A 20,010-nucleotide genomic window follows, 5' to 3' on the forward strand; every position below is an offset into this window, starting at 1 on the left:
CCAAAAGAGGGCTCTCCTCAGCTTTCCCTCTCCGCCATTCCCCATCCCGTTCCTCATCAAACCACTGCTCTTCCCACGTACCAAACTCCGCCTCACCTTCTACCGCAGCACATACCTTCATCTCTATAATTTTCCTCTCTCAAGGCCCCGTACATTTTTCTACCCACTCCCATGAAACTAATGCTATTCTCCACATCCTTTTTTTCCCAACGGAGTTCCTTCGGCTCTTAAGCGCACTTTCTGCGATGAGTTTTCATAGACACGCACATTCTAAGAAGGAAAAGAGAATAAACCGAATGTGACGGAAATTTGTAGATGTGATATGCATTTATAGACCAACATTTCATTGCAGGGGCCCTTTAGTTGTCATCCGCGGCCCCTTACAGCACATCAGTACGTCGACGATATTCTACGCCAGGTTTCCTTGCCCTCAATAGCAAGTCATCTTGGGCTTATATTTCAGGAAGATAATACCGGCCCTGCACACTGCAAGTATTCGTACTTGCCAAACCATAGCCTGAGCAGCAAGACTGCCGAATTTTTCTCCAGTTGAGAACGTATGGAGCATTATGGGATAGATCCTCCAACCAGTTCTAGATTCTGAGGCACTAATGTACCAATTGGTCAACATTTGGTACGCTTTCGCTCAAGAGGATATCCAACAGTTGTATTAATCAATACGATATCGAATAACGGCTGCTATAGCGGTAGAGGTAGACCAATGCGTTATTGACTTGCTCAATATGTAAAGTTCTTTCTCTTGAATAAATCAGCCACTTTTTTCTGAAATTATAATCGTTGCCTGTTCATAGACATCATATCTACCACTCTCCGTCCATTTCTCGTAATTTCTTCGTTGTACGTCGCTTTTTTGTCTTGGAGTGTGTGGTTTCTCAGCGTTTAGTTCTTTGACTTGTTTTTTTAAAAAAGACAAAAACAAGAATCGTACTGTATTTTATGTAGACGCCGACCAAATGCATCGTTTTCATTGTTCTTTTTAAACCATCTCTAAATTCTTCGCCTTTAATAATATTTCGTTTTCGTCTTTGTTGTTGTTGTTGTTTATAAAAGAGTGATGGCATGTTGTAGCGCTGACAGCTCCCTTCCGGCGCATATTGAACGAGAGGGACGAAATAAAAAGAAGGGTCGTTAGAGCACTGTTCTTTGGTGTTCCCAAAGATATTTTCCGTTTGGTTGTTAAAATGTGTCGCTGACATTAATAAAATGAAAGTAATAATGGATAACGACATTTTCGTTTTCAGCACCAACAAAATGTCGCTTGTATGTGATTTTATGTACCCAATAGAAAGAACTTGCTTCAGTGCGCTTTTTATTGTAATACTGCTTACCAATAGTGACCAGAACAGGCGTGAAACCATTATAATAACTTTCACCAATACTGAAAGAGTAAATCCGAGTCTACGACATGGATTGCGACAGCTTTCACCGGCGTTACAATGAGAAATCTCGCGTTGTGGCGCATTTTCGAGCAGGAGTGGAAAACAAAATACGCCCGAATTTCACAGTGTGACGTAAAACCATTACGCCGCAGTAGCGCTTTCTGTGTATGTAAATCTCACCAGAACTTTTGTTATCCCAGTGTCCGCATACATCAGCACTGATTTTGCAGTGGTGGAAACTGTGGAATATAAGGTACGGGGTAAGAATAGTTAGACATACAAGCTCAAAAACTCAAATAAGACGTACACGGATACCGTTTTCTTGACTTACCGTATCTGAAATTGAGAAATCTGTCCTCAATTGAATGTCAGATACTTACTTTCATATTTCCATTCTTATTCGAGAATTCCTGGTTATTTGATTGTGAAAATCGGTTGTCATTGTCTGGAAGAAACAGGGCTTTTCTGTAGTTTGGTGTCAACATTCTAATTTTTTTCTAGAAGGAACTGGGCTTTTTTCGTGCTTTCGTGTCAACATTCTTATACATCACCTTCCAGCAGGCACCTGAAACTCATAGAGATATGTCGGAGATCCGCACAAGATTGTCTTTGGCGTCCCTGATGTTCTCAATAGGATAGACGGTAAAAGAGCTGTGGCCAAGTAGGCTCAACTCTATTGCGTGTTGCACAAACCATTCAGTGATAAAAGGGAAGTCGTGAGGTTGTTTTTTATGGTGCTCAATCTGCAAGTAATCTCCAAGCTTCTGTAAACAAAGAGACGTATGCTGTGCCTATAATTCAAAAGTCAAGCCAACTACGATCTTCTCTCAAAATGGTGTCACGTAGGCAAGCACACAAATAATTAAGTGTAATTTCATGTTGCAGTACATACGTTTTTGCAAAACGACGTCGAGTCTTGGAAAATTCGTCACCACTCGAACTTTATAGCACCAATATTTGTTGACCATCAAGTTCACAATATAAAACTTTTATTCTCAGTGAATTTGTAGCAAACAGTTATCAGATCAGACCACTCCCTTCTCTGGAAACGTAGTACATGTATCCACTGAGCATGTCATGTGCCATACGATTTACTTGACCAACAAGAATAGTATTATATTCCGTCAATCATAAACCTTTCTAGACTCGATTAATAAAAGACATAGAAAAGTTGGGATTGGGTTTTAATGCTTGGCGTGTTCTATATAGGCTCCCACTGCATGAATGTAGTACAAAGAACGCTCATACAATACTGTGAAACTGACAGAAGAGTCCTTTTTTAGTATGCAGATTGATTCTCGCGACACTTTAGTACCTTCGTTGGTCTTGACGAGTCACCAGCCATCCGTTCTGCACATTGCCCTTTTGATAACAGCAAATGTGGTCATCCATGATAATGCTTTTCCAGTATGGAAGTACTAGCGTTTTTCATTTCAACGAATCTGCAGCAGGCGCAAAATTGTCTTTCTTTAGTTCGGGACTCAATTTATGCAGAACAGACTCGAGACACTTTTCTCTTCTTCAAAATATTCTGGAGAATGTCTTGAACACTTGATTTTCAGTTGTTTAATTTGTTACTCAATCACGATTTGTCCACTTTTAGAGACTGCAGAGGATCGATGTTTCTACATCTACATCTACATGGTACTCTGAAAATTACATTTAAGTGTCTGGCAGAGGGTTCATCGAACGACCTTCGCTGTTCTCTATTATTCCATTCTCGTATAGCGGTCGGAAAAAACGAACACCTATATCTATCCATACGAGCTCTGATTTTCCTTCTTTTATCATTGTGGTCGTTTATCCCTATGCAGGTGTGTCTCAAAAATATTTTCGCATTCGAAGGAGAAATTTGGTGATCGGCATTTCGTGAGAAGATACCGAAGCAACGAAAAGCGCCTTTGTTTTAATGATGTCCACCCGAAGTCTTGTATCATTTCAGTGACACTCTCTCCCCTATTTCGCGATAATACAAAACGTGCTGCCCTTCTTTGAACTGTTTCTATGTACGCCGTCAATCCGAACTGGTAAGGATTCCACACCGCGTAGCAGTATTCCAAAAGAAGACGGACAAGCGTAATGTAGGCACTCTCCTTAGCAGATCTGTTACATTTTCTAAGTGTCCTGCCAGTGAAACGTATTCTATGGTTAGCTTTCCCCACAACGTTTTCTGTGTGTTCCTTCCAATTTAAGTTGTTCGTAATTGTAATTCCCAGGTATCTAATTGAATTTATGGCCTTAAGATTTGACTGATTTATTCCTTTAGCACTCATGTGGATGACATCACACCTTTCGTTATTTATGGGGTGGGGAGTGTCGATCAATCCTCAGCATAAACAAATGTAATATAATGGGTGTACATAGACATTTACAGAACTGCGGAACGATCACTGGAAGCAATTATTTACATAAAATATCCAGCACAATGCATACGGATAGATTTAAATTGAATGGCCGTATGAAACAAATCGCAGGAAATACACATGCCAGACTAAGATTCTTTGCAATAATATTCACTAAATGAAGTCCGTCAACAAAGGAGGCAGCTCACGAAAACCTTCGTTCGACCATCATTTGAACGTTGCTCGTCAGTGTGAGATCAGTACCGGGTAGGCTTTATAGAGGAAATACAGAAGATTCAAAGAAGACTAGCACATTTCGTTACAGATTCATGTATTAAGCAGAAAAGCTTCACAGAAATAATTATCCGGCTACTCCTCACCCAGTTGACACATCGCTTTCCACTGCTAAATTTATAGAATCTAGCAGTGGTGCATTGAGGACGATATGGTGTTGGCTTCTGCCTTTGCACTCGGCCTGGTCATCCATCGGCGTAGTAAGCCATGATTCAGTAATAGATCTGAGGCATTACTAACTTGTTAGAAACCTATCTGAAAGTAACACATTTCAGATAAAGAGGCTAGAAACTGTCGTGTTCTAAAATGAGAGTAGACATAATATGAAATCATCCAGTAAGTTTTGGTGGGGATTCAATACTTTCTGTTGTCACTGAGTGGCTGCTTTGTCTGCCCGTCAGCGGCAGCAGCAGCGCCTATCGATATACCCCTCACGAGTTATGTTTTCTGCACTGCTATTACTTCCCGGCTGTCGTCTGTCGTGGACTCAGTTGGAACGTGCCACGAGGGCAGTTCGGACATGCCAGTCGTGGATTTGGAACGCGGCTCTAGTTCAGTCGGGTTGGAGCAGCATTGAGGTCTGGATGTCCTTGGCTTGCCCGACCATTGCCGCCACGCATCACTTGAGCTGGGGATGGTCTTCGTGGATCATCGGTCGGTCGTCCTACTGGACGACGTGAATTGGCTCGCCGATAGCTTTTCGGTTGGCTGTGTGTGTGTATCGAAACCAGATTTGTCTTCATGATTGCACAGCCATTGATGAGTGTCGTTCAAGTCTTCAAGCAAGTGTTTGATAACTGTGTGTGTAGTTAGTGTCATTTCCATTGACAACTTGTTTTAAATGTTGTCGGTGTACTGGCAGTGAGTTGGTCGGTCGGGGCAGATCAGCAAGAAATTCTCCACGCGCCGGAGTCAGCCGGTCCCACTCGCGGTCTCTATATAGTGTCGGAGCGTGTGTGGGCTATTCCGATTGCTACGAGGTTCATAGCTCAAAGACCAAGGACATGACAGATGAGTGGTGATATAATTACTAAAACCACGTCTGTTCACGTTGTCCCCCTGATTGGTGGTTCACTGTTGGCGGTTTTCCTGGAAGCAACAGCGAGTATTTGAGTTGGTGCTGATTTAGCCGCAGTGTGGTGGAATTAAGTATATTTGTCGGTTTGAAATTCAAGTGCACCAGCAGAATTTTCTTCCTTGTGGCCGTTAGTGTTCTGGTCACCTGCCCTGGTCGCAGACGAATATTTGTCCTTTCCTCACCTGTTGTCACTCTCTAACATTGTGTGTTATTTTTGACAGCTTAATGTATTGTTGGTTGTGGGCAGCTATGTGTGTAACGTTTTGGCTTTGGAATTGTCGTATATTGCTCGGTGGTTAGCAAGTCTTCTTGTCGGTGGGCCCTGACTGTCTCTTGGTTGCTTTGCCAGCATATCGAGTATAGTAAGGCCGACATCTTCTCTCACCTAAGCGAACGTTAAGATTTAAAGGGCAGACCGAATCCCCTGGGAACTTCTGAGCGCTATTGCCTATACTGCCTTTCTTGTTGGTGTTTAATTGTGTATTTTTAATGGCTTATAGCCGATGGTAGGAATTAGTATGTTTAGAATTGTGTTTTTAAAATCAAGTTTTGTAAATGGGGCAAGTCTTACATTGTCTGATGATCATTCTTGGCCCGTCTGCCTGCTCAAAATTTATTGTAGTTGTATTGTTTTTAAAATCATGGGCCCTCAGCTGCTTTACGTCTTAAGGTTCTTACTTATCGAGTATTACATTCTTTCAAGATAAAGCTGTGGGCCTTCTGCCTGTTGAAAATTTATCGTAGTTGTATTGTTCTTAAAATAATGGGCCTTCAGCTGCCTTAAGATTTTGGATTATTACTTATCAAGTCTTACGTCAATCGGGCTTAAATACTCTTTAAGGTTAAACACTTTGGGCCCTCAGCCTTGGAAAATATGTTGCAATGTTTTTTTTTTTTTTTTTTTTTTTCAAATAAAGACCTTCAGCCGTTTTGGAGTAAGGTTTCTTATTGGTCATCAAGCTAGTACCTTGTGCCTATTGATAGGTTATTGTAGTTTTGTTGCTTTATATTTATCGGCCTGCAGCAGCTTTTAAAGAACTTAATCTGACTAGTCAAGTCTTACATCGCTTGGCCTTAGATACTATTCAAGGTTAAAGCCTACAGCCTTCGGTCTCAAGAAAAATAATAATATTTATAGCAGTTGTATTTAATTCATAGGCCTTCAGCCGATTTAGAATTAAAGATTTTTCTGTCGATAGTCAAGCTTAGAAGTTGCGCTGTAATATTTGGACAACTAAATAAACTGTTATGTTGGGAGAGTAACTGACAGCCGCTCATTCTGGTCCCCTCCGATAATTCCTATTATTTGTCCTGTCCTGCTGGTTTAAAGTAAAGTAAAGTATATCCAGTTGGAGGGAACCAGTAGCTCCTTACAGCTGTTAGTGGCACACACACACACACACACACACACACACACACACACACACACACACACACATTGCAGTATCACTCTGACCTGGTGACATTGTGATGTTGTAGGTTGTGACTGTGGTGCTGGTGATGGTGGTGGTGGTGGTGTTGTTGATGGTTGCGTGGTGGTGGTGGTGGGTATGGGGAAAATAGAGGCAGTCCTCCTTAGCTGTCTTAATAATTGAATATTCTGTTCCTACCTTAAATGCTTAAACTTGTAACAAGACAGCTCCAATCTGGTGGCATTTGTTCAACTGTACAAGTGAGATGAAGGTAAAATGTCAAGCAATCGTCAGAGGAACAATGAATTTGTTTAAACTCAGAGCTACAATCTTTTCAAACTTAGGGCAACTACCATGTGAACAATGCAGGTTGTGCTTGTATACTAAGGTCGAGAATCTTGAATTCCTTACCCAGCTCAAGTGATCTGGAAACCGTAACGACTATGCTCATGTTACATCTACAAATGTTACACAGCTGTGCTTTGTACATCCCGATCAACCATGGAGAACTTGGACATCACAGAGGCTGTCCTAGTGTGTCCAGCTCACCATATTGGATCGCCACCTACGATTTTTGAATATCACACCAAGAGGACAATTTCTCGTTATTCATCTTTCTGTTTCCCGCCATTTTACACTTACATCATGTGGCCTAGTTGCACATGGGTGCAGAAGGTTTTCAGCACAAATAAGCTAGTTTGAATTTTGAGCTTTATACTGTTCATACATGGGGCAATTGGCCTATGTGAGAAGAATGGCTTGTAGTGTGAGGGTGGGTGAGGGGGGGGGGGGGGAGGGGAAATCTGCAGGAGACATACGTCATCGATGACATTGTAGATAAAGAGCCAAACCCAGCATGCTGTGCTTGGACTCTTGCAGACCTTCAACTAACACTATTATCATTCATGTCAACTCGGGCATTACAATACGAGAGTTGCGGTACTTCCGGAGGCCTTCCAGAGCCAACAGGAAAAGACGAATTGTAAATATTTATGATCATTTCATAAGAAGTACCAGGGACGTTGGCTAAGTAATACAATAGATACATTTCTCGGCCAGTTTCAGACAAAAAAATGAAATTTTTGTAGGACATTGTGGAATATTCCTGCTGGAGAGCCTATATATAATGAAGTTCTGACAGCTGAAGGCTCTATACGTTGACTTCAAATGGCGTATGGCGTTCCAAGCAGAGATCGGTCACTGAGTTTCTTTCGGCGGAAAACTAGGGCATCGCAGACAATCATAGGCGCTTGTAGAATCTCTAAGAAGACCTGCCTGTGAAGGAAATCACGGTAAGCCATTCGGCGAGGCGTCTTTCAATCATCGCAACCACATCATTCAACCCTATCCGATCTGGCCGCACACTGCTGTTACTACTGCAATGTTGGAACGTGTGGACACTCTCATTTGAGGTGATCGATGAGTCACGAGGAAACAACTCGCTGCTCAGTTGGAGGTCTCTGTTGGTAGCGCTGATTCACTCGTCCTCCAGTTGTGGTACCCAAAGATTTGTGCCCTCTAGGCTCATCGCTGTCTAATGGGACACCATAAAGAGCAACGAAGGACCATCAGTACGGAACTGCTGGCGCGTTACGAAGCTGATCTTGACTATTTTTCGTCGAACATCGTCACAATCGATGAAACATGGGTTGATCATTTCTAGTCGGTATCAAAGCGGCAATCCGTAGACTGGCACCATACCATATCTCCTCTCTAGGAAACGTTCATAGCCGCATCCTGAGACTGTAAAGTCAGGCCGACAGTATCTGGGGCTCTGAAGGGTTTATTCTGATATCGTCCCTCATGGCGCAACGAGCAACTCTGAAGTGTACTGTGCCTCCCTTGGAAGGGTGATAGTCGCCAAAAAATGGGACCGAACCTCTCCCTATCCATGACAAATCGCGGCCTCACACAAGCCTGCGCACCCTAGAGGAGCTCAAAAAATCTCACTGGAGTCTTCCTCTTTATCCACCCAACAGAACGGATTTCGCACCTTCCGACTTCTGTTTGGACCAATGAAGGATGCTCTCCGTGGGAAGCAGTACTTGAATGGAAGGGAGTGTTTCATGCAGCAAGACGTTAGCTCCTACGTCGACCATTGGAGTGGTACCATGCGGTCATACAGGGCCTTCTAGTAAGCTAGTGTTAGGCATTGAACGAAGATTATGCTGAAAATTTGTATTTGGTAGCCTAAAGTGTGGGGAATAATATGATGTATTGAATTCCTCAATAAAACTGACCTGATTTCAGAAAAAGTGTTTCATTATTCTCTTCTCCCAAGGAAACGTTCATAGAAGGATGACCATCATATCCATTTTGAGTTCAGTCATAGAGCACAGTATACACGTTCAGGGATTTGTCCTGAATACGTCAATATACAAACTACATTACCGTTCTGATACGGAAGTTTCACATGTATTTCTTTATCTCTTGTATGTCTGTCCCGATCATTGCTGTTCAGACAGGACGTGTTGGGTTACAGGAAGCTCATTTCCACATTACAGAGCTGAAACGGCATGAGACCAATTTATTAGTGATGTAATGCTCATACGTTATCGTCTGCCCCAGTACTTTGATATGGTAAACATCAGAGGAGAATTTGCGAGCTGTTGCTGTGTTCTTCCCACTGCATTTGTTTGTAATTACGGGATGCGAAACTCTCAGTTCATTAAAGCGAGTTAACATTCTCGCTCTTTTCCAAGCTGAAATTTTTTGAGCGCCAGATGTATTACACATGGGTCCGGGTGATAATTTGGAAGTAGCAGCTGTTTGAAACATTGCTGTGTGGGTGTAATTATCCTCTTCATGCATTTCAGGTAACTAATTTATCAAATGTTTCCGAGGGCAGCGCGGAAAGTCAGTTTTCGAAGTCAGAATTGCTTTTGCTACCTACATTGCAATTTTGTTTCATAAGCATTCAATATGTGGAAGATTAAAGAGGCTATAAGATATGAAGCTATAGCGTAAGCAAAGAAACATTCAAAATAACTAATACCAAATTTACTTCTTCTACTGTGGCATGCTAATCATCACTGAAACAGGAACATTCACTTTTCTTTCTAAAAAGAATTAAACCGGCTAGCATAACTTCAACAAAAGATTACCCGCGCACATTATTTCAATTAAAGGGCAACTTACAGAAAATCTTTTCTCTATTTGTATCTAATAAAACATTATTTTCGGCATCTTTTTTGAGGGGTGTTATATCCACCTCCCCATGCACTAATCTGCTTCCATCTGTATTATTAAGTGCTGCTGTAATTGCATATGTATGAGATACTGCATGATAAAATGATTAGTGTGGTGGAAACAGAATTGGATCCTTAATTTTCACATAATATCTCAAAGTTCCTACTAGTTTCTATATCTCGCATCTTATAATCATCGGTGATGCTGAAATAACATCTCTGAAAGTGTTTATCTACGGTGTTAATAAGGTAACAATGTTTCAGCTCTGGAAATGAGCGTATGGCATCATCGTTGGCCGGGAAGCTCCATCCAGGGAGGTTCGGCCGCCAAGTGGACGTCTTATTTCAGTCGACACCACACTGGGCGATTTGGGCGCCGGTGATGAGGATGAAATGATGTGGAGGACAACACGACACCCAGTCCCCGAGTGGAGAAAATCTCCAACCCGGCCGGGAATGGAACCCGGGCCCGTTTGCATTGGCGGCTAAGTAGGCGGAATAATTCAGCTCTAATTGGATTACACACAGCTGTCAGAAACGTTGTGGTCACTAAATAATAATGAAACTGAATGCTTCATTCTGTCATATTTTATGTTCATATCCTGTTATGGAAATTGATATATATGAAACTCAGCCGAAATCTTTTTGTACCTCCAGACGATGGTCTAGAGCCGACTGAAATGGGTTGTTAAAATACAGAATAAACGCATTTCTATAATTATGCCGTCTTAATTTCACATACAACCAGAAACACTGTTAGCGCGAACCACACACAGACGTTCAGGGCAGTTTCCACCAAGTTCACAAAGCAACCAACAGAAACTCAAACAAAATTCTGGTAATTCTAAAACTGTGAGAGCAGCTAATACGGCATGAGCTCGTGAGAACAGTCCAAAACAACAACCAAGAGAGACAGCGAAGCAATATAGCAAAGTCATTGCAGCATATGATGAATTTGGAGAAACAGCAATTTAGTGTATGCACAGATGTGGCTGGGCCGAGAGTCAGAATTCTCAGAAGAAAAACTAGGTGGAGCTCCAGAGGCCATTGTGCCCATTCGACCTCAAGTTGTGCTATGGATGAGTATGATGGTGTAGATTGTTCATGTTGATATGTTCTACTGTATAACTGTGTGATAATCCTGAAGTGTCGTATAGGGTCTTTTACGGCCGTTTTCGAGTGTCCATGAAGCGAACTAGGCAGGTAGTGGCCCAGTGAAGTGATAAAAGTAATGTCACATAGTATTATCCGTACGAATGTGTGATATCTACTCTTCCGGAATATCACGCGGAATGTACAGCAGTGATACATATTACGCAAACTAAAGGGGCAGGGTGAAGGAACGAAAGAGAAGGAACAAATGATAACAGCGGCATTGGGACTGCATGCAGAATCAGCGGAGACCAGTGAAAATGTGGCCTGACTCGGATTTAAATCCCGGTATACTCGCTTACTAGACAGTGAAGTTAACTACTTTCCATCCGGACAGAACTGTGCAGAACATCTCGGCACGCCTCCTTGCCAACACCAATTCCTACTTAGCGCCACCTGTGTACAGGCCCTGTTCCATGTCCCCCATGCTTGCTAGTTTTAGATTCCCGCTAGAGGTTGAAAGCGAAAGTAATGCATTCATTGCCCATAGAGGCCAGTCAGTTACATATTTGAACGCACGGTTTCTGTTTTCTCGGACATCGAGAGAACATGTGCCACCGTTCGCATAACTGATTCGCGTCGTGGGGCAATGAACCCATTACGTTCAGTGAGGATTCACACTTACGTTCGACCTCTATGAGAATCTCAAAATAGACATCATAGACATAGACAGAGACTGCGATTCGGGGCCCGCATCTCGTGGTCGTGCGGTAGCGTTCTCGCTTCCCACGCCCGGGTTCCCGGGTTCGATTCCCGGCGGGGTCAGGGATTTTCTCTGCCTCGTGATGGCTGGGTGTTGTGTGCTGTCCTTAGGTTAGTTAGGTTTACGTAGTTCTAAGTTCTAGGGGACTGATGACCATAGATGTTAAGTCCCATAGTGCTCAGAGCCATTTGAACCATTTTTTTACGATCCGGGTGCCCTAAGTGGGGATGTGGGTCAGGTTGGAGGTGTCCTGAGATATTCCGTGCAGTTGCGATCAACAGTGTGTCCTGATTGTGCAGTTGCTAATGCAACGGATAGTAAGCAAACGATCCTGGTTCAAATCCCAGTCTGGCACCCATTTTCGCTGTTGATTGCGCGTAGAGGTCCAATGCAGCTGATATCATTAGTTCCTTCCCTTTTGGTCTCCCCCCCCCCCCGTTCAATTTACTTGTTCATATGGCATTGTTGCTTGCGAAGAAACCAGGTGTACATTAAGTCGGAAAGGGTGTTCTTCACCCCGCACACTGACACCTATCTTTGAGGATATGTTAAAGTTGTGGCTTGTGTGTTTTTGTGGAGTGTAGGTGAATCGAACGGGTAAGTGCAGAGTCTGATGTTATGTTTGTGTCGTGTACTGATGATAATGAGAGAAGGAAGAGAGTGAAACCCAGTGCGGGTACATTTCCTGCCCCTCCCAAAAGACGCACAGGGGGCTGCTAAGGTTAAGAACATCACACAATGGACAGATAACCTTCAGAATAGTCGTAGCCCCTCACTTTATGTAACACTGCGAAGTTGAACGTAATCCAGGCGACTTGCGCTGTGACTGCTGATCAGAAACTCTAAACCACCCCCTCTACTCCCATTGTCGGTCAAATCCGGCAGGGAAAGTTTCTTTTACCACTAGGATTCGAACCTGCTTACCTACAGCTCGAGTGTCAATGCCCTCTAGAAGAAGGTACAGGGTATGAGGCAACCAAAGTGAGAAGTGGAAGCTGTCAGAGAACATGTTGACTTCAAGAAAGACCAGTAGGTAATGGGAACGTTTCAATCTTTCAAGTCACCAAACCCAAATGGAACTACTCCGACTCGTCTGCAACAAGCAGGAGAGGAATTAATCAACTCATAGGAAGAGTGTTTGGCTTCAGTCTAGCACAAGGAAACAATCGCAGTGCTTTGAAAACAGTGAAGGTTGTTTTCAATGCGAAGCCACGGAGAAATGATCATACAAAACCTGAGGTTATGAGCCCAGTCACTGCGTTATCCTTTCATTTAAAGGCATTAGGAAAACCAACATACCGAACAAACAGGCAAATAAGCATAACAGCACTTAAGTAACTTCATGGGAAGGCTCTACACAATTAGGAAATTTTCTGTAATTCTGAGGCGCTTTTAGCAATAAAACCTTCGTATCTGTGGTAAGCGCAACAGAAGAGCATGGTATTAAGACCATTATATGTAGGTGGGGTAAGACCAAGCCGAGTCGGCGGAAGGTAAAAGCCACAATGGTGGATCGTAGAATCGCGATGGGCACTACCAGACAGTTTCCATACGTTCATTTCTGTTCTATGACCTTTAATAATTTATGCGGCTACAGTATGCTGACTTAAATTAGATCAGAAAATGACCTCTTAGGAACTTGGGAAAGTGTAGAGATAGACCAGCCTGGCCATAGAGGGCAGAATTAATAGTACATCCACTGCTGGGATAGAGATCGTACTGGACATGCCACCATAATAACTTTTGGTTACAATGGAAACATCGGCACGAGTACACAGTTTACAAAATTGGAGAAAAACGGGAAACCCTTAGAATCTCCGCAGCCAAGCAGTAATATAATGAGTTTAGTAAATACAGGAGTAGTTGGGTGAAAGCTAGCTGGCTATACCATAACTTCCAGCTGTTTCAAGAAACCTGTCAAAAAAATAATTGTAAGTGGGGAGGAGTGCCAGATTGACACATAATACCGTTCAGGAAACATAAACCTGTTTATCGACTTGTGGAAAACACACGAAGGTGCTGGAACCAAGGTTTACAGAATACAGTCTACACTAGAGATTTTAATATCTCTACTGAAGCAGAATATAATATTCCAGGCGGAGATCCCCGGTATCACATTGCGTCCCCAGGAGACTCTACACTGATCCCAAAGGACCGCAGCGTCTACATTCATTCAGACACCAAGATACATCTGAAACCTCTGTCAGTCACTGCATCTATCGTGGCTATAGGGGAAAGCAACAGGGTAAAATTGCTGTGAGCCCTTGATTACTCAAGAGTTAGTGGTCATGTACAAGTAGATAGGGTGGCCGAGGTAGCTGCGACAGCTACATTTATTGGATCAGGACCTTTCTTAATCATCACTAAGGCGATGGTGAAACCTAAACTGCCTAGCTGGATCAGGAGTGTCATATAGAATACTTGATTGAATGTCACAAAAGAAAACATGGCAACCTAATGATTCTGAAACAATGTTTTAAGAGAAGTCCTGGAATCTTGGACTCGAACTGGAGGCAGATTAAACTTATTCTAAATAAATGACTGGCCACGGGAACTTCAAGAAACACCAGCATAAGATGAATATAGAGAAAGAAGCTCCTAAGTGTAGATTATATGGTGTGTGAGAATAACTGCACCACATTTAATCTTCCCATGCAAAGAGAGATACACAATATATTTGAGTCAATGATTATTGTCCTAAAAAGACCTACTAAAGGCCTCCTAGTACATTCCACGGTGCTGGCTTGCTTTACTAGAATGAGAGGGAGAGAAACCACACAGTATACTTAGTTTTGTTATACACGAATCGCCCTAAACCACTGTTGTTTTTTCTCCCCGATTAAATCGCATCAAATCAAATCAATGGTGTGAAATTTGAAGGATCTAATTTTGATAAGTTAACAGATGTGTGGTGACATAAAACGTTGCCTCATGTATGTGCTAGGAATATTATGTACTGTAACCGTTAAAACATTGTTCTGAAGAATTATCTATTATTTCACGTATATGTCGCGGCCACTGACCACATTTTCTAACATTTTCTAAACATACAACAGCATGCGGGTGCTCAGAGCCTTCCAAAGCCTGAGGGTCCATTTTTATTACCCTTGGTAGTTCCACTGTGTCGTTGTCCACCCATAACATCAAGCAGCAGCTGTCGACTGCCATGCACTTCACACTACCATTCCCTTCCTCAGGAACCGCTTGAGGCAGGGTGTCCATGCCAGTGTGGGGGTCAACGCCCACTGCCCGCTGCAGATACATGTCTGGAAGTAAAGAACACTAACATCAAATTGAGTGTCTTTACCTCCACCCACCCCCATGCGGAGAGCTTCCCGCCGATGCGTTCCTGTTGACAACCATTGTACGTGGTAATAGAATAACAGTTGCTGGAGACTGAAATGACCGACCAACAGAGATCAGCAGTGAAATGCGTTCAGTAGCAGTGGCAGTCAGTGCGAGAACATTAGTAATTGCTCACATTAGGTGTTTGCGCCAGTCTGGTGGTGGCTTTTCTTTCTTTTCAATTTGGGTGTATTGTGCACATAATATCTGTCTGTGAAAAAGTGACAACCCAGAAAACGCTGAACCAGGTAGCTGGGAAGCGTTTTCTACATTCTCATTTCAAACCTCCAAGGAAGTATGGTTTGGGTGCGGAGAAAACCGTTCTTGAACCAAACGCTTTATTTATTTAAAAATAGTTAAAATAACAGATATCAATAGATGATGTTCTTTGAAAGACATTGGTGGATAACATTCAAGATTTTCAAAAAGTTTTATGTTACAGTTAAAACGTAATCACTCATAAAATTATTGCAACTATGGTGTAATGGTGATGCTAGTGGGGCACGAAAAGTATTATGGTCGTGATGGAGGTTGAATGGAAGTAAAATGATGACTATTACTACTGGGGCTTGTTGAACAGCAGGTAGTGATTGAACGTGAATGAGGGATGGAACAGGTGTGGAAGATGGCACGAGGTGGTGTGTTGTCACTAGGGTGGATGTTATTGTTGAGTAGCGGGTACTGATTGAAGTTCCAGAGGTAGAGTGTAGATGTGGTGGTAAGGCGTAAAAGGTGCACGTAAGTTTGGATAACGATGTAGTGGCACAACAGGGTGGGTGATTAATGGATGGGATATTTGGTGCCACGAATCAGTTTTGCGGTTGATGTATGTGCTCCTGGGAAAGAGGAAGTGGCAGGTGGATCAACTAGTACAGGACGCGAGTTAGGAAAAGAAAGGAGGGAATGAGAGTAAACGTGTTTCCTGTATTCCGAGGAATTTGAGGACATTATGAGAGGTATAGATGCAGGAAATGTTGGAATGCTGGGCCGGATGTTATGCTGTGCACCACCCGTGTCACATATTATAGCTTCGCCACACAATGACCTCAGGATGCATAGCACAAACCAATGTCGGCACATATCGACACAGTAATGTTGCTCAGGTGACCAGCTTATTTATTTCCTCGTCAGTGGTTGCATAAAATACGGAAGCTGACTGTAACATTAATGTAACACCACATTTGAAGTTCATACTGTAAACCGACTGGAGAAACGCAGACATATCACGACGCAGAGAGATGATATGCACGGAGATATCGCGCGGACATGTGTGAACTGTGGAAGTTAGGGTTGTTGCAAAGTTCGTTTTGAAGCAAACAGTCATTTATCAGGTAGACTGGAGACCACGGTAGGAAGATTGAACATGAAGTAGATCCTTGTCTTCTTAGAATACCTACAGTTCCACCCTTCCACATTTAGCCAGTTATGTATGGCCTGTGAAGTAGAGATACGTGTTGCTCTATATAGTATGCACTCAATTATAACTCAACATTTCAAGATCTTGAAGACGTGCTCCTGAACTTCCAGCCAGAAGCACCGACAAGTGACCCCTATGTCTCTTGCGTAGTTCCTAGGGTGACACCGTTTCATAATGATATACGTTACAGCCTGTGCGTGCCGTCATTATTCCCCCGTTTTCAGCGTGAATCAGGACAGCAGCGCTGAATTTAAATGGAGAGAACTTTTGAGTTTTCTCACCAGATTCCTTTGTGAAATGAATTTTTCCACAAATTGCTTAGAGAAGGCCCATTTTCAGGGAAATGTTTCACATTCGAAAACACAACAGTGTTGTTCTCCGAACAAGAACTGCATCGCATATAAAAAAAAAGACCTACGGCGACAACGAAATAGTGTGTGAACTAAGCTCACTAATTTTGTTTTACATTGCGATAACGAAAACAAGCTGTTCGCATTATCAGCACATGCCATTGCTACAGGTGACGCCATTGTGCAAAGTTCATTAATACAGGAATTATTATACGTGAGAGGTATTTCTACCACTCACTGAATAGCGCATGCAGCAGCGTTTCAAAATTTGATTCATTCTGATTACAATTGATAACAGGTATATTTTGACGATTTACTTATAACGTATACTGCATGTATTTCAATAGGGCATTACGAGCAAATTTGTACTACAGTACTCATATCTCGTCTGTTTTGAGATTTGCATCGGAAAGTGACGTGTGCGAAGGGTCTAAACCTAAAACCAACTATAAAAAGTGAATCACATGGGTTTTTTTATTCGTTATGTCCAAACATGGTGGCTCCATCTTACCGTTCAATCTCATCTGTACGTCGACCCATCTTATCACACTGTTTCCATACAGCATAACGTTCCACACACGATACTTCATTTCTACGAATTACTTCAGTAATACAGAGTCACACTGCAAAAGGCCGGTATGGACTTCAACGTAACTACTCCGTTTAGTGACTGATCCCACGCAAAATATCGCAAACAACAACGTCTTCCTCGTCCTCAGATGGGTAACACTAAAATTTAGCAACGGATGACACAGATAAGTACTCGTAAATGCATCATTTGCGACGGTCTTGAACGAAGTATTTAAACAATAGGGATCAGGAATTATCGAGCTATGGAAAAGATACGATGAATCGAGATGTTCTCAATTTAATACCTCCTACGAGCACACCATTACAAGAAATGTACAGGATATTCACACATGATGGATGAACAAAATCATTATTGAACAGGTTAAATAACCATTTTGCTTACTTATGAAATGCTTATGGGAACGCCACATGGATATTGGAAATGCACGAATGAAAATTGCCAACCCTGTGGATGTGAGGTGACATTTGCGTACATCTGTGTAGCAGAAACAATTTTATGGATCATGTTACCTGAAGAGAATGTTAGACATGCAAGAAAGTAACGGCATGCACCTGGCGTTGCATGAAGAACCTTGAAGACACGAAAGAAGGTGACGTCCGCTAAGAATAGCACTATTGAAGTGATGAAGTCATTGGCACTAAATTGACTAAATCTTGCGTCTCCGCAATAGTACCATTAGGATTACGAAAAATTACTCGTATCTACATGCTATCCGGTGAAGCAGTGTTTACTATATTAAAAGTCAGAGTCTGGAGGCAGTATCCACGCCCCACGGCAACCCATAAAAGTGAGTCCGAGCACTTGCGCCAGTCGTTGTCTGAACCCAGAATTTGGATACCTTCAATTGTCTAGACCTAACAAGAGAGTTTCAGACCAGCTGCATCCATCCTGAGATTATGTCTGTGATAATGTACCACAAAACTTCACTTTTCTACCCTCCTGAGTGATAAACGATAAAGCACCCCGATCCAAACTTCCTCAGGCGAATTAACTGCGTAACTCTTGGGCAACAAGTAAGACTAGCGGAGACACCCCAAAACCCCATCTAATAAAATTTTTCAGTTTCCATATAGATGTTTCCACGTGAGGAGAGCGTGTGTGTGTGTGTGTGTGTGTGTGTGTGTGTGTGTGTGTGTGTGTGAGAGAGAGAGAAAGAGAGAGAGAGAGAGAGATGGAGTGAGGTGTTTAACAGCTGGCACGGTGCCAGTTGGGCACGGTGCACTTACGTTTAGAAAACAGCTTTTCGATGATTCAGGCGTTTCAGCAAGCAGCTAAGTCCCATCCCAGCGCTTTGCGGCCCACTATATGGTGCCAGGCAAGACATCGTCTCTTTCGTCTGTGAAATCGGTTTAGAGCCTCTCCCTCCTGCTACTGAAACTGTAACCGAACAAGTCTCTAAAAAGGAAAGTAGAAGCCTACAAGTAAGTACGCACCCCCTGCACAGCGCCTTGTCACGACGTGCTTAGGCGCAAATAACACCCATGCTTGGAACCGATCTGTTCATCAGTACACAAGACAAGGTAGTCTCTGGAAAGTACTACTGGGCATCGCTGTTCCAGCATTACTGTCCACCACAACTGCCTCTCCTCTTATCTTCTGCAGTTCTCCACAGCCACGGTACTGAAACCATATCCAGCCCTCCTTTGCGCACGAACACGAAACAGATTCTTGCTCATACTCTATGCAAGGATGGGCTCAGACTGTTGAGGTGTGATGGCTAGAAAAGAACTAGCTACAAGGGAAATCTCACTTCATCAAGGATTAAAAGTCGCTCATGCTTTGCCTGTTCCAGAAGATGTATCTAAATGACAGTCTGGAATTGTTACTGGGAGGTACTAGATACTAACCTTTTGCAGTTGTTTCTGTTACTTCTCTATTTCAGATTCCAATCTTTTTGACAAAATAGTGAAACGGGTATCACATGAATCAACTCAATCAGACCGGTGGCTGACGAATTTGAATTTGACTGCCTAATGTCAAATCTACACGATAAAATTGGTCCAAAACGACCAGTATGACCTTGTGAGGAGATGCCCGATGAGCTCATATTGAGACAAAGCTGTTACTACCATTTTCTGAGTAATGCTTGGAATAGATCCACAGAAATATGAGTTGCTCGAGGACTGTTTAAATAATAGACCCAGCTGTTGTCCTTGATGATTAGCATTCAGTGGAGACAGAAGTGTCGTCCGGAGTGCCCCAGGAAAGTGTGACACAACTGCTCTTCTTCTGCAAACACATAAATTATTTGACAGAAAATGGGAGTAGCAGTTTCCGACTGCAGATGACAACTTAGTTCACGAGAGAGTGTTTTCTTTGAGTGTTAAAGGTACAGGATGACTAGGCAAGAATTTCTATTTCATGCGAGGAGTGGCAGGTTTTTCTAAATGTTAGCGTGTAGGAGAATAAAGAAAGAAAACCAATACTGTTCGATTACAGTAAAAGTGGTGTGCTTCTTGACTCTGTCATGGTCGTTAAAAATCTACTCAAACCCTTGTAAAGCCACATGAAACGAATGGGTTTGGTAGTAAGCGAGGACGATGCTCGATTTTGCTGTATTGGAAAATTCTATGAACGTTCACCTCTTCTATAAAGGAGACTACTAGTACAACCTATGCTTGAGTACACGTCAAGTGCTAGGGCCCCCACTGGGCCAGATTAAAGGAAGACATCGAAAAAAATTCAGACACACATTGCTAGTTTTATTCACAGTACAATCCATCAGCATGTCAGTATT

Source organism: Schistocerca piceifrons, chromosome 6 (genome assembly GCF_021461385.2).
Source record: "Schistocerca piceifrons isolate TAMUIC-IGC-003096 chromosome 6, iqSchPice1.1, whole genome shotgun sequence".
In the NCBI taxonomy this organism is placed as follows: domain Eukaryota; kingdom Metazoa; phylum Arthropoda; class Insecta; order Orthoptera; family Acrididae; genus Schistocerca; species Schistocerca piceifrons.